Here is a 16,125-nt window from a genome sequence, read left to right as displayed (position 1 = left end):
CCTGCGGTAATTGTGAACCTCACCCCCCCGCGCCACTTCTTCCCCTGTAACAAAAAACGCGTCGCGGCGGCAGAACGTGTGACGTGCGTTGGCGTCATCGCCGGCAATCGACGATGAGGGGTCGCCGTGGGCTAACTCCGTGACCGAAGCTGGGCAGCCAGCAGATCTCTGATTGTAGAAATGAAGCCGTCCAAGAGAGCGCTGCGTGTGCGCAGGAGGTCCTGGGTTCGATCCTGGCTCTTGACGCCTGCTTGTGTATATTTAGAGTTTGCGCGTCTCTCTCCCCGTGGTTGAGTGGGTCTTTTGGCACCAGTCTCTGTATGTTTTCCCTCCGCATTTAGAAATTGACGTGCATTTATTTAATTGTGGCCAGATCGCTTGTGAAAAAGAGCTGTATAAGTCGGTGCACTTCACCCGGTAACGTAAAACAACATCATGGGACCTCCCCTTTGCCAGTACTAAAATATGAGAATAGTTTTTTTTTTCTGTCAACAAAACAGGTGTTAAGATGTTAAAACACCAAACTGTTTGGTGTTTTAACATCTTAACAGAAAAACAGAACAGAAAAAAGGGGGAAACCTATTCCCTAACATAAAACAAGTTGAGTTTAAATTTTGATTTAAAGCTTTCGTGACTGCAGTAATTCATATTCTTAACTCTTTCGGTAAAGTCACGTTGAAGGGAAACAATAAAATATATATTTTATTATATATTTTATTATTTTATTGTTTCCCTTCAACGTGACTTTACCGAAAGAGCTAAGAATAAGTTGAGTTTAGTCTTATTTAAGAAAAATCAATATCAAAGGTGAAATATCTAAAAGCAGGATGTGCCTGAAAATGAGTCTTGACACCAAAGTGCAGCGTTTCAAGGGCCAGCAGACAGACAGACAGAGAGACAGACAGAGAGACAGACAGACAGACAGAGAGACAGACAAACAGACAGACAGACAGAGACAGACAGAGAGACACAGAGACAGACAGACAAAGAGACAGACAGACAAAGAGACAGACAGACAGAGAGACAGACAGACAAACAGACAAAGAGACAGAGAGAGAGACAGACAGACAGAGAGACACAGAGACAGACAGATAGACACAGAGACAGACAGAGAGGCACAGAGACAGACAGACAGACAGAGATATAGACAGAGAGAGACAGACAGACAGAGATACAGACAGACAGACAGATAGACAGACAGAGAGACAGATAGACAGACAGAGAGACAGACAGATAGAGAGACAGACAGACAGACAGAGAGACAGACAGACGTAAGTACTGCACGTGGCGGGTTGTGCCATCCCGGGCAGCACCTGCGTGCCGTGGCGAGCAGGCACCAACACCACAAACCACTCTCTCGAGGCCGCACCCTTCCGCTGATGGCCCTGGAGTACCCAGTGGACAAGCGCTGAATGAACTTAATGTCGCATTCCCGTCATCTCGAACGCATTTGACGGAAAGTGTATGTGACGTTTAAAGCACTCTAATGGGCGGGAGGTCGCTTTACAGGTCTGCTTCTGTCACGGGGTTTCTGTGACGGTGAGCTAATGTAGATGAAAACTGTGGAGATGGGGTCTTTTTTTTTAAAACAAGGTTGTCACTAAATTCCACCGTAAAACAAGTCGCTCAAGAGAGAGAATGTGGAGGGGGGGGGGAAACGGTACCTCTAAAAAGTCACGAAAATAAGCATCTGCCTTTATTTGAAATCGATTAACTTGCGGATTTCTACATTACTGCCATTCGAAGTGCATAGCAATGCAACAATGCTAGCCATCTATATGATACTTGGAGTGTTTTAAAGGAAATTACGTCTAAATTCGATAACCGTGTAATTGTTAAACGTTACTATACATTACGTAATTATCAAATGTGTCTGGAAAATACTGTGCACGCTTATATTTTCTCTTCTGTACACACGCAGTATGTATGTGCAAGACTGTGTGTATTTATCATGCGTTAGTGTGCAAAAGACTAATTTCAATGAGAACAAAAAACAAATGTAAATAAATATACATATATTTTTTACTCAAATAGTACAGTTTCATCAAAGTTAATATTCAGCAGTTTCAGTGTAGCATCTCACGGTGGAAAATATTTTACAAAACTAAATACAGAATCGAGCAGATGCTACTCGACCACTCATTGCAGATGTACACGAGCCGGATGATTCAAGCCATAGTTATTTAAAAAAAAAACTAATAATAAGAAGAATAATAATAGTTAAGAAGAAGCGGGTGATGGGAGCTTTTGCACTGAGCCCATCTCGCTTGGACGGCCGTGGAGGAGGAGGAGGGGGGGGTACGGTGAATTTCCTGCCCGCTTACCTGGGCTTTGCATAGGCCAGAACGTGCGATAAAAATATATATTTTTTTTAAATCAAAGAGAACGTATTAAAGTTTCACATTATCGGCTGGTATGTTCGACCAACAAAAAGTGGAGGGTGTCATTTTTCTCGTTCAATGTACTTGGACCTTGTTGCCGGCCTTTGTCGCCGATGACCGCGGCTCCGCTCACTTGGTAAATCGCGGTTTTGGGAAAACGCGCGCGTGTGTGGGTTGAGGATTCGCACCCGAGACCAACCGGGAGAGCTGCGGCAAGCTCTTCCAAAACGCCGTGGCCTCTGGGGGCGATGTGTGGGCAAGAACAGTCGTCGTTGGGGGGGATTTTCTTTTTAACCATAGCCCAAACAGTTGACTATACTCGTGCTGTTATCGTTTATTTTGTAATTGTGCACGGCAATCCTCACGTGATACCACACACACACTCAAGAGATATGCGCGGAATGTGAAAAAAACATCGTATTTTGTTTGGATGCGAAAGGTAAAACATGAAAATCATTGCGAAACTGCATTTGTAACAACCTCTGATAAATAACCAGATATCTGTGTTAGAATAACAGGTTAAATAAAAAAAAACAACAGCAGGGCCTTTTACTGTCGCCGATGAGAAAGAAAGATCTTGATGTTATGCGCGCAATATTTTGGCTAGCTAGCCTTCAGGGGCGTTTGCTAAGAAGGCCAATCTGCCAAAAAGTTGAGTTATTTGACGTCTAAGTTCACTCGTGTAACAATAACTGTGTATCTGTGTTCCCTTTGAAGATGTCAGATTATGTATTCACCGTTTATGTGTCTATGTACGGCCCATTTGTCAATGCACTGTTGGATGAGGGACCCCCTCCCTGTGTCTTGCGAGTGATCGGGGTTATTTGACTGTACTTCACCACGCGGGTCAGCGCAGGTTTGTGAACGGCCGGGAGCATAGGTGTTCGAGCGTAGTGTAGTACAACGATGGATTGTGCTGAGCTGCCCTCCGCTGGTGGTGGTGGTTGCCCATACAAAGTCTATCCAGGCTCAAAAACCTGCTTGGCTTTGGAGATCTGAGATCACGCACACTTACGGTGATATTTAGCTTTTCCATGAAACTCGGTCATCCTTTGCCGAATGACTTTTTACGAAAAGTATAATAATTCACAAAATAAAAAAATATATATTTGGAGCATCTGCCTCCGATGTTTTTGCCTGAGGCTGTAACCTGCGTTTATACGTGTACACAAACGTGCATTCACTTTAGCACAGAGGTGGCGTGGACGTGCGGCAGCGCATTCGCTGCTTGCTACACAGGGTTCACGGTTTGAATCCATCGGTCGCCCTGGTTAATGCTGTGGTTGTAGTAACCATGGCAATATATATCTCACGCACCGTTTGCTTCACAGTGGACATTAAAGATCCCCCGACCGTCATTCGTAAGAGTAGGTCATTGCGTGTCGGCGTCAGGGTCCAAATACGTCAAAATAAAAAAAAAATGTCCTGCAATGTCGTCGTTGTCGTCGTCATCATCACGATCCATGGGCAGAGAGCCCGTAGGTGTCCGCTGCACGTTTCGTCATTTGGTTTCCACTTCCCTCTGTCTCGTGGCACTGCTACAGCATATAGGCATATCTTTCTGGCACCAATCCCTTATGTCGTGGTCAAGCCGTTCGCTCTGTGAGGTCACCCTTGAAAATGAGACCGTATCCCTTGCCTCTGGAGTTTTCACCTGGTCGAACAAAATAAACTTCACCGAGTTTTAAATACCAAAACGTGAAGGTGCGCGACTTTTTTTGCTCGTGTCTCCTCAATGGGAGGATTTGGGGTGTCGTTAAAGGCGAGTGGGAGGAACGTTCCAACCCATGCTGCCTGGATGCCTTGTTTAACATTATCGGCCTGTATGTTTGACTGCAATTGGCATCGATGTGGATGCAGTGGATGAAAGTGTGCTACCGCCGATTTCGTAAAAAAATAAAAACACTGCCTCGTTACGGAAACACGATAAGCTGAAGTTTCAGGAAGTGACTTCTTGCAAGCGTGGAAAAATATCGTGATCACAAATTCAGAGGGGATTCAGAATGTTAAATGGCATTATGGGTATTTGGCCTTGCCTTAATATAGATATTAAAAAAGTTTCATTCGAGACAACAAAGGCTCTCGTGCGGATTCACATTTCATTATCAACAGAAAGAACATGACATTAGAGTCAGTCATACTTTGTTATGAACCCTTAGTCTAGGACTAAGCACAATGAATGTGCATTGCATTGTAGCGTGTGTGCGTGCGCAAAATGTACGATCAAACAAAGTGCCATGCCTGCTGAATGGGTGCACAATTCAAGGGTAACACTTTGTGTGTTTCTCTCTCCCTCTCTCTGTGTCTTCACAGTGCTGCCAGCGTACCTCTCCTGCCGGACTTGAATTCCACACCCACGCACGCTTGCAGGTACCGAGACGCCTTTTAAGTTGTTCACAAAACCCACAGAGACAACGGTTGCCCGTATAGCCCCGAACGGACTGTTGGGGAAAGTGCTTTTCGCGAGTACCTATGTAGGCTGGCACGACACCCGAGGCAGTGGGTTGGTGGCCAGCGCCATGCCCGGCCACTTTTGCCGCCCCAGTGCCAATGTTTACACACCGCGCCAGGCACTGTACTCATTTAAGGCTGAGTCAACCAAGGAGAGGCCCAGGACCCGTCACATTCGCCACTGTGATTGAACGTGAGTGGGAACGGATTGAACTTAGGTGGCTGTGTTTATAGCGCAGTGCTCCAACCACTACACTACTGCTCCCCACAATACTCGCACACGTGCAGACACACATTTACACACACATGTACAAAGAAAAAAACCTCCCTTATAGATACATAGGCTGTCGGGGAAATTGCTTTTTGTAAGCACCTATGTGCTTATACAGAGATAAAGTTCCCCTGTATAGCCTTAACAGACTGTAGGGGCAAGTGCTTTTTAGCGAGCACCTATGAAGGCCGGCACGGCACGGCACAGGAGGGGATGGCTGGCCAACACCATGCCTGGCTGCACCAGGACCGGTTCAGATAATCGTCACTGGTGTTTGCTGTGAGAGGGAATCGAACTTGTGCTGCTGGGTTAGTAGCGCGGCGCGCTAACCGCTACACACACACACACACTCAAATACACGTGTGCACACTTACAAAATGAACGGACAATTTCATGCGCACATCCATATATGTACACACTGCCACGCCACGCACATGTATGCACACACACAATCGCGCATGCACGTGTATACGTGTTCACACAGACACACGCTCGTGTGCGCACGTGCATGTGCGTTCATGCCAAGGTACGCAACACACGTGCGTGAGCACGCGCACACAGACACAAGAGCAGTCACGTGCAAGCCAATGTCACCTTGGGACAATGTACGCTCCTCTCTGCCCACTCGTGCACAGACAAAAAGACAAATATTCCCTAATGTAGACTATGCAGTGGAATTTGGAGGCAGGTGCTGTTGGCAGGCACCTATAAAGGCTGGTAATCCGTACAAGGTGCACAGGACCTATTATGCCTGCCCACTTTCATCTCACCATTGCAGGCACTAAATGTCTTGCCAGGTGCTTATTTTAAAAGCAATGTGACACGATAAATTGTGGTGATATATACGCTACGTCACCACGATATGATTGTGTCGTTGACATAAACACACACACAAATGAAGGCATGCACAACAACAGACGCCATTGACCAAGTGGCTGCTTGTACCAGGCGAGGTGCACTCGGAGGCCACGTGAAGTGTGGAAGGCTCGCTGGCAGGAGGTCACAGGACAGACCCAGGTGTTTTGGGTTAACTGACTGACGGCTGGAAGCTTGCACTCGCTGTGCTCCCAACTATGCCAGTTGGGGCAGTGGGTTGTCACGCACACTCACATGTACACACATGCCCGTATGGATAGACGTGCATGCGCTGCAAACATATATTGAAACTGTGAATGCATACACACAGAGCGGAAACCATTGCAGCAGTAGTAATGCACACATTGGGAATGGGCGTTAGTTGTATTGCCAGCCGTGCATTGCGTGCGTGCGTGTGTACGTGTTAAACCGACGCGAGTTATTCTGACCTGATATAACTGGCGGGGATTAATCTCAGGTATGTGCACACAAATACAAAGATCCTCTGTATAGCCGCAACAGACTGTTGGGGCAAGTGCTGTTAGCGAGCACCTATTAAGGCCGACACGGTTCACGAGGGGGTGGGTGGCCAGCATCACACCCGGCCGCCTTTGTCTCCTCGGTGGCGATACTTACCTACACAGACACACGCACATGCATACACACACCATACTGAAGCCATTCTTCTTATGGACTGAGTTGAGAGCGATGCACAGCATGAAGGCATGTCTTGTGTGCACACACCTTTCAATAAAGTGGCTGTGGTGCTGATAAAGGCTGACGGTACAGCTATTGCCATCTCTACGGCTAAAAACTCATTAAAGTCCTCATGCCACAATGGGCCTTTTCACTAGGCCGGTGTCGGCACCCACGCTGGTCCCATTAATTTCTGTGAGCATAGTCGAATAGCACCATTCTTCTGTAGAACAGAATCTACAAAAGGGTAGAATGTCTCAATAACAGGCAGCCCCTGGGTGTTGTGACGACCCAACATCCTCACTTTCTCTGCCAGAGCTGCATTACCAGTAGAAAAACATTTACTTGGATTTTGTATAGTTTATAAATATATTTACTACTATAATGACCCAAGAATGTCTGTGTGTCCTGTGCGTGACGTCAATCCACGTCGGCCAGCCCCTCTCATGAATAATCATGAACGGGTGACGTCCTCTCCACATGGATCCCCCCCCCCCCCCTTATTAATAATCATGAGCGGGTGACGTTACTTCACACGTAGCAAACCCCCCCCCCATTCATTATCATGAGCAGGTGACGTCACTCCACATCAAACAGCCCCCCCCTCATTAATAATCATGAAGAGGTGACGTCTTACAAATGGACACCTCCCCTCCATTAATAATAATTATCGTGTGACGCCACTTCACATGGGGGGCGAGGTGCTTCCTCCCCCCTCCTCGGCGTCAACTGACAACCCGCACTACAAAGGCAGAACCTTCACGTCACGTGATCTCCGTAACGCTGTTGAGACATAGAAGTAAAAAGGACGTCATGATGAACAAGGGATTATAACCTAAAAATGAAATAAGTCTGTGTCACGGCGGCCTTACAAATTGCACACGCATTAATGCAATGAATATCACGTCGCGGTCTGCTTTTCGCTTGCAAGTTTCAGATTTACTGCAATACACCCGTCATTGGATGGGAAAAAAGCTTAATATTCTCATATTTTACCAGCGGAAGTGTCGCGTCACTAGGCCCGATGGTGTCTTTTACATATTTTTGCGCCCTCATTTCTACGCCAAAATCGTGCGAACGCAGCTCCGAGTTCCACAGTACAAAGCACGGTGCAGCATTTGAAGTCCTGACCTTGTGATCATGATCCCGCACGAGCGAGAACCGTTGCCTCATCCACTCGGACTTGAATGACATAATGAGAACACCAAATATTAATCCTAAATTAATCGCGTGTGAAGAGGCATACTGGGAGTTAAGAGTCTTGCTGGTGAGTGGGGCCTGTCGTGACGTTACAAATACCAGTAGGAGGGAGAACTATATTTCGATACATTGTCTTGAGTGGTGTATTAATGCCCAGCTGACAAAAATCCAGGACTTTTAATATCCCGGGAAGACCGACATAATTTATAGGACAGGTGACAACCCTCAGATGCTTTGAAGCGACTGCACCAGCTAGGGTTGCTACCTGTCCTGGTTTTCCCAGGACATCCTCTCGTGGAGGTAGTTGTCCTGGGAAGTGTGTAAGTTTTCCCGAGACATTTAAAAGTCCCGGCTTTTGTCAGTTGGATATTAACGCAGCACATCATTTGGTGATCCTACATTGGCACAAATAAAAATAAAAACTCAACATTTTTCTCAGTAACACCGCCTTAAAAGGAAACGTGTATTAAAGGTGACATTTCAGGCAATGGTTCTTCTTCCTGCTTCCTATGATTTTCCCTGAGGTGCTCGTTTTAGTTTTGTACCTCCTGGTTGTGGCAAACCCGAGCACTGCCATTCAAAAAAAAACTCAATCGACAATAAAAAGTCTCGAAGTTGATTTATTGCTCTCAAATAAATGGGCACTGGGACCAGTGCTCATCTCCTGTCTGTAGCCTTTGAGACAGTTTGTAGAAATTCTACATTCCTATAGAAGAGAGAGGGGAGTGGTGAATCTCTCCATAGGACAACCTCTGTTTTGCTTTTTGTAACTTCACCCCCCTCCCCCCGCAAAGCGAGTCCTCAGAAGCTGTGGTGGCAGTGGAGTTTCACCGTGCCGGTGACAACGGGGAATTCCGTGCAGCAAAAAAAAACAGCTGAGCGGCTGGCAGGGAACGTGGCCGTCGCTGGGGCCAGCTGGCATGCCTCCTCCGCTCTTTAAGTGCACGTGTAATTCACGCTCCGTCCCCAGTCGGAATTGACTGTTACTCTTTGTGCCGTGAAATCAGCCGTGCTGGCAGCGTGCAAACGAGCAGTCACAACCTTCTTACTCAGTCTTGGCAACAAGACAAAAAAAATCTTGACAGAATATAATGGAGGTAGGAATAATAAATTCATTAAAAGCGTTGGATCATTGTTAGTTGATTCAGGATGTTTGGCACAGTTGTAGGATTCTCTCTCTCTGCAATAGTGTATGCTGCTAAGTGGACTCATGGCTCGCTTAGTCCCAGTCATTTGCACTATGAAAGCAGCTTGCAAAAGCAAGACTGGGTATGAGATCTTAATGAGTAACCTTCACGGAAGATCTTTAATTACGTATAAAAAAATGTCTTTCTTATTATACAGCCCCTGGCTAAAATCTGCTTGACATATTTTCTAAAATGTAATTAAAAATAATAGCCGTGATATCGGCCACGTTAATGGGAATACTTTGAAGACTCAATTCACATCTTTACAAAGTGGCCACAACACGTACTGCCTTGCCAATTTTTCCCCATTGTTGGTGATGAAGACATCGGCACGTTCATGTATGGAAATCGAACAAAGAAGCAACAGTCAAGAGCGTGTGAATTGAGTCGAATGTGTGTGTGTAAACATCTAGCAATTCGGTTCTCGATTGCAGCAATTAAAGCAGCGTGTGAAATGCTTAGCCGAGGACCATTTGTTGGGAAAAAAAAACCGACATCGCTCCCCTAAGAAAATTCACTCCCACTCTGTCCATCGCAGCTGGAATTTGTACACTGTTGCCGAGTGTCGTTTTCTAAAGCTGAGCGGTTATAAATACAACTCGTAGAAATTGCCTGCCATTCCCCGTTCATCTCCATGGTGTAACCAGAATCCTCGATTGCCTTGAGCTTTCAGCAAGGGTCAGTGGCGTTTTCTCCGGGGACACGGAGCTTGTGAGTGCTCGCGAACCATTTAGGCGGCCGTGTTGTTTCTGTTGTCTGCCCTGCAAACAGCAATAATCACAAATAACATAAACACCCGGCCTGTGCGCCCATTAACTTATTTTCATCTTCCGTCATATTTAGCATTGTGTGTAGGAGAAGGCCAAACTATGCAGTATATGGATGTTACGTATTACTCCTACAATAAGCCAATAATGTGTGTGTCCTGCGCGTGACGTCACTCCACATGAGGCCCAGCCCCCCCCGTCATTAATAATCATGAGGGTGACGTCACTCCACATGGAGCACCCCCCTCATTAATAATCATGAGCGGATGACGTGAGGCACCCCCCCCCCCCCATTAATAATTATCATTAGCCGGTGACGTCACTCCACATGCCGCACTCCTCCCCAATAATCATGAGGGGGTGACGTCACTCCTCATTAATAATCACGAGCTGAACAATTTTTCTATTTAATATTACAGATTTACTGCAATATATACCCGTCCTTGGGCGGGCAAAAAGGTTAGTTCAATGATAATAATATTAGAATGTGGAACCTCAAGAACCCACGGCGGCTCAGAGACCCCAGCAGAGTTGCTCAGTTTTTAGCGGGGAGCCACTTTGTGTAACGAGGAGGGTATCCCATCCGCTGTGCAACGGAAAGAAAATAAAAGCATTAATCGGCTCGTCGTTGTCATACTCGTCTTACAATCCTCTACGAGTAATGTTTTCATGAGTAATGAAGTGCCAGGATAATATGTATCGTGAAGTTTATATATATTTTACGTTTTGATAGAATATTCTGATGAAATAATTCCATGAATGAGCACACGTTGAAAAGTTGGAGCAATCTGAAGTGAACACGGTTTCAGTCTCCTGCCTTTCGTTATCCCACCTATGCTATGGCATGACGTGTGCTGCTATCTTCTTTGGTTCTTTCGGTAAAGTCACGTAGAATGAGAATAAAACAATAAAATAACACAATAAAATTCTCACGACGTTTCGGCCACAACGCAAGCGGCCGTCTTCAGGTGGTTCTGTACCTTTCACCTGAAGACGGCCGCTTGCGTTGTAGCCGAAACGTCGTGAGAATTTTATTGTGTTATTTTATTTTATTAATTTATTATTTTATTCTCATTCTACGTGACTTTACCGAAAGAACCAAAGAAGATGAATCCTTGCAGTCACGAAAGCTTTAAATCGAAATCAAACGTATAATTATGCTGCGTTGAAATGTCGTGGATTTTCCACTGCGTGCGCCTGCTAAATGGACAACATATAAAAGTTAAAATGCACAGCTATTATTTGTTACATTTTATCGTTGGATGGTGTGTGGAGGGGGGGGGGGCGCATTTCCCTGGTCTGGCGGAGACACAGGCCATGTGCCAGTGAGCCACGCCCAGTCAGAGGGGGAGGCAGGAGACTTCAGGCAGCCGAGCAGGCCACTCCAAAACCGGGGTAAAATTTCAGGTAAGCCAGACTGCAGAGGTGGGCCCAAATTACTACCACAAGCATTAAATAATGAATCAATCGAAAGCAAACAACTCCAATTCTTTTTTGTTGCATAAAATTAGCATAAATGGCCCATTAACAAGGCTGAATGCGTGTCATTTTAAGGATTTTATTTCCCATACCCACACACACACACACTGCCTCTACCATGATGGCGTCCTGATTTGTGGATTTGAGGTTGGTTTGAGTTATTGTTGGGGTGGAGAGGAGCCCAGCACAGCAGGCAGCTTGTAAACTCCGAGGAAGAGATACACGAACCAATGCGGAGTTGGTGTCAGATTTTAATTTATTGATATCAGTTATCTTCTTTGCTTCTTTCGGTAAAGTCACGTAGAATGAGAATAAAATAATGAATTGATAAAATAAAATAACACAATAAAATTCTCACGACGTTTCGGCCACAACACAAGCGGCCTTCATCAGGTGAAGGGACGAGACTGTCTGAAGGCCGCTTGTGTTGTGGCCGAAACGTCGTGAGAATTTTATTGTGTTATTTAATTTTATCAATTTATTATTTTATTCTCATTCTACGTGACTTTACCGAAAGAACCAAAGAAGATTAATCATTGCAGTCACGAAAGCTTTAAATCAAAATTTGACATCAGTTATTTAAATCTGAGTACATCCCAAAGTGTGCCATGGGGACAAAGATCACTCGTATAGCCTTTAACAGACTGTTGGGGGAAGTGCTGTTAGTGAGTAGCACCTATTCACCATGCCTGCCCGCCTTTGTCTCCCCAGTGGCGATATTTACACACCGCACCAGGTCTCATTTGAGGCCGAGTCGACCTAGGGGAGGCCCAGGACCGGTTCAGGTAATCGTCACTGGGTGTTGGCCTTGGGCGGGAATCAAACTCGGATAGACGGCTTTGCAGCGCTGCACGCTAACCGCTACACTACCGCTTCCCAGTACCAATACCCGCCATTCGCCACGTCACCACTGCGCCTGTGCCAGGCCAGGTGCACTTTGAGGCCACGTGAGGTGTCGAAGGCTTGCTGTTAGGAGGTCACGGGACAGACCCAGGTGCCATGGGTTGACCGAGATGACTGGCAGACGCACCAGCTGTGTCCCCCTACTATGCCAACCATTGCTGAGTTTTAGCCGTCTGGCAACTCCGCTCGTTGTTGTGAGCGTTGCTCCGCCGCCCTCCATCGCTTCTGGAGGGCGACTGCCTCCAACTGCCCATTTAGCAGCGTCCTTCACGAGCCTCCTCCACAGAGGCCGATCTTTGACACCGCCGGTACGAGTCTTCGGCACTAGTCCATCATCTCTTCTCCACACATACACACACACACACAAAACGTGCGCGCACTTTGACACTGCGCACGGCTGACGCAGAGCGTGACCGCCGACGGGGGCCTGTTGCTACTTCTGCGGCTGTTGCCTTTGGCTGCTAAGTGCTCTGCTCACGGTGAAGTTAGGAGCCCGAGGGGGTGGGGGGGTGGTGGTGGTGGTGGGGTGGTGGTTGGGGTTTTCTTGTCACCGCGAACCGCCCGTTATGCAAACGGTGAGCTGAAGTTTTGGCGGGTTTCCATGGCGCTCGACCTTAAATAAGTGGCAGCCGCTCTCAATGTGCTGCGCTGTCGCCCGAGTGTTTACTCCCCGGCGTGGCGTCTCAACGTGAAGTTTAAAGTTTCAAGTTGGGGGGTGGGGGCGGGAGTCGGACTGGGTGAGGAGTACACGGACTCGGACTGTCTGACGCCACGTCAAAAATGCTTGCTTAGGGCAGCGTATGAATGGTTTGGGGGGGGGGGGGAGAAAAAAAGCCCCACATTAAAATAGAAGCCATGATCAAACCGTAAACATTGATTCAAGCGGTCTAAAAAAAAAAAACCTCGGCTTGTGACACGCGTTGTGTGTCGCAATGCGTGGGCTGGCCAGGAAGAATCACTTGAGCTGCTTGTGTGTCCACTGAGAAAGGAGGGCAATGTTGGAGCTTTTGTGGTTTTTCGGGGAAGGTCACGAAAGATGGCACACCCAACCACATGTTTGCGTGGTTCGGTGTTTTTTTTTTTGCTGAATTAAAAGTGTGAAGGTTTTGAAATTTCCGGCAAGGAGACCTGTAAATTTAGATCCTTGCAACATTATCAAAGACCGCGTCCTCAAACGAGCCCTCTGTCCCTACAAATAATTTGTCTTCGTCAACAGCCATGATCAATCCCCCCCCCACTGCAAGTCGGCGCCATCTCTGATAGTTTTGCCATGCAACAAGCCACATGGCACCTGCACACATTTCGGTACGCCATCTCAGTGGTGGACGTGCCTGAAGATATATATTCCCTTCTTCGACTGCCACTCAATACAAACAAACTAATGGGTTGGAAAAATTCAGAGTTTCACACTGCATGCTGTTGACATTTGAACGTATTGTCTGCCTCCTTGGCGCAGGAGAAAACTAAGAACAGTTTTAATTTAAATAACGCCTTGTCAGATAATTGATAAGGGCACCGCTGATGATAGGGATTGGGTGGAGTGCGGTTGGGATGGGTGCATTCCACTTGCCTCCATCACTACCACCTGCCTCTTGTGTTCCTCTGCCCCATCTTTCCTTCTCATTTTACAAATTAGCGCGACCATTCCTGCTATTGATGCTAATTCTGGCTGTGTGGTCAACTAAACGTGATCCCTTGTTAGTGTATTCGCACAGTGCAGATATTTTTAGTGTACACAAGTGAACAGTGAAGCTCACAACATGCATACACATACACGGATTATCATGTTTTTTTATATGGTAATGTAAAGGACATACATAATAATGTTATATATGTGCGATATATATACAGAGATTACAAAGTGCATTTACGAAAAAAATCCTGATCATATCCATGACTTATGTATCGGATTAAAGCAGGGTCAGATTTCTTAAAAACAATCAAATCTTACAATATTGTTTTAAAAATACCGATACCGTACAACCACGACAGTCTATTCGAGTTTTTGTTTACGCTATACAATAAAAAATGTCTTGCTGTGGTTTCCCACCTGATGATGATTGCTTGTGTTGCAATCGAAACGTCGTGATTTATTCTATTTTATACCTACTACGTGACTTTACCGAAAGAACCAAAGAGTATGGATTCCTGCAGTCACGAAAGCTTCAAATCTAGATCATACAAATGAAGTTAAGCAATATTTGTGAATCCCAACATTTTCCAGTAAAACAACAAAAATCGCAGTTATCTTACAATTTGCACTGGCGACAATCATATCCCGAGATTGACTACACTTAACTCTGCATCGCCCTGTGTTAGAGACTGATCCGGGAAGATGATGTCACAGAACTTCTTCCGATGTTATTTCAATATGCCTCTTTATCCACAACTAGGGATTGTTTTTATCCAGCCAAATATATATTTCGCGAATCAAATTGCAATATTCATATTATTGTTTAACACGTCGGCTTTCGCGACCAATATAATCTATAATACAGGTTCCTGTGAGTTAGACCACGCAAATATAAATTTGCCGTTAAACCCACCACCACCCGACACAGATTGTAAATGTTGTGGATTTGCTCTCCAACACACCGGTGCTGTACTAGTAACGAATTGGGATGTTCTGTTTACGTGACAAACCGTACTAATTGGCTGTGTTGGGTGGTGGTGGGTTTAATGACACATTTATATTGATGCAATCTAACCCCAAAAAAAACTATTATACATAGTATAATGATTTATATAATTTAGTGCTGGTTAAAGTCTATTGAGACGATACGTTTATCCAAAAAGGTGGTATGAACAATTTTATCTAGAATTTAAACCATTTGTTTTTGCACTGCAGAATATATGGTATATGTAGAGCACAATATTTATCTTGCCCAGGTCACTCTTGCAAATGAGACTCCTCCTGGTGTCGTGAGTTCTCTCACCCGATTAAATAAAATCAACTCAATCTTTTTTCACTCACCTGATCAACTTTGTTCAACGTATCCGGTGCGATTTGCTTAAAACATTGAGCGGTGGCATAAGTGGAAATCATTCGCAATCGGTGGGATATCCATTAATGGAGCACCTTGCATTACTGTACACAGTTCAATTCACTTGCTGACATTTTTGATGTGGCGAGTATCTGTGCTGTGACCTGGGACGGTCAGGAGTCTTGGCATGAATACGCCCGTTGCAGCTCGTAAAATGGCACTGTTTATCCATGGATGTAACCTCTGTTTGAAGCATAAATGTTCCTGCGTGGACTATTTGGAAAAACTAGGCCCCAGGCAACAGAGGCATGGACCTCTGAGCCCCATTTTTAACACGCGGTTCTGAATAAACGGGGTATTTGACTTAGTAACGTGCGCCAGTTACTCCGAATAGAAGAGCGTTGAGGTGTAATGTGCGCTTGCTTACCAAGTGGCTTTTCAGACGCCCGATCATAGAAAAACGTCTTCTATAAGCGTGGCCAGCCCGTACGTACGTGTGCTCACTTGAATAACATCGGCCCCTCGCCGAGCGGCAGTTTAATATGAGCTTCTCGTAATTGTGCGCTATATGCAGGCACCAGTGATCCCGCCAGATGCCCGGCCATCTGCTTCATTAGCCCAAGCTCCTTAGTGTAATTCTGATTGCCGCGATGGCTATAGAACATTGCTTTCGACGCTGTGGACGTTGACGCACCAGAGGCTATATTGCCTGGTAATTCCTCCCGCATGTTGCTCTAATTACCGTGAGCTTTACCATTCTCCAGCTATTCGTACGCACACACACACACACGCTGTGCTTCATCAGAACCTGTGCGTGGTGGGTTGTTGAGGAGCTTAATGATTTTTCAGCTACGGGGCTGCTCAGTGGCTGTTTTGCATCATCATGAAGGAAAAGGTGCTACCCTGCAATTGCTTGCTCACGCCACTGCTGGTGCAAGGACCTCCACTAGA

The 16,125-nt window shown here is 45.9% G+C and overlaps 1 protein-coding gene across 2 annotated transcripts in view; it reads left to right on the top strand.

The window, feature by feature from the left end:
- The window catches only part of LOC116941576 (extracellular sulfatase Sulf-1-like), a 183,177-nt gene that overhangs the window by 46,912 nt on the left and 120,140 nt on the right, over positions 1 to 16,125 (top strand). For both annotated transcript variants that reach the window (XM_032952765.2, XM_032952767.2), the window contains exon 2: positions 4,695 to 4,751. The gene's annotated coding sequence lies outside the window, so the exon portion shown is untranslated. The remainder of the gene's footprint in view (positions 1 to 4,694; positions 4,752 to 16,125) is intronic.

This window comes from Petromyzon marinus, chromosome 12 (genome assembly GCF_048934315.1).
Source record: "Petromyzon marinus isolate PM22_M1 ecotype Great Lakes invasive population chromosome 12, UKy_Petmar_22M1.pri1.0, whole genome shotgun sequence".
Classification (NCBI taxonomy): domain Eukaryota; kingdom Metazoa; phylum Chordata; class Hyperoartia; order Petromyzontiformes; family Petromyzontidae; genus Petromyzon; species Petromyzon marinus.
The sequence above is the reverse complement of the archived record's forward strand: the minus strand, read 5'-3'. Positions and strand labels throughout refer to the sequence as shown.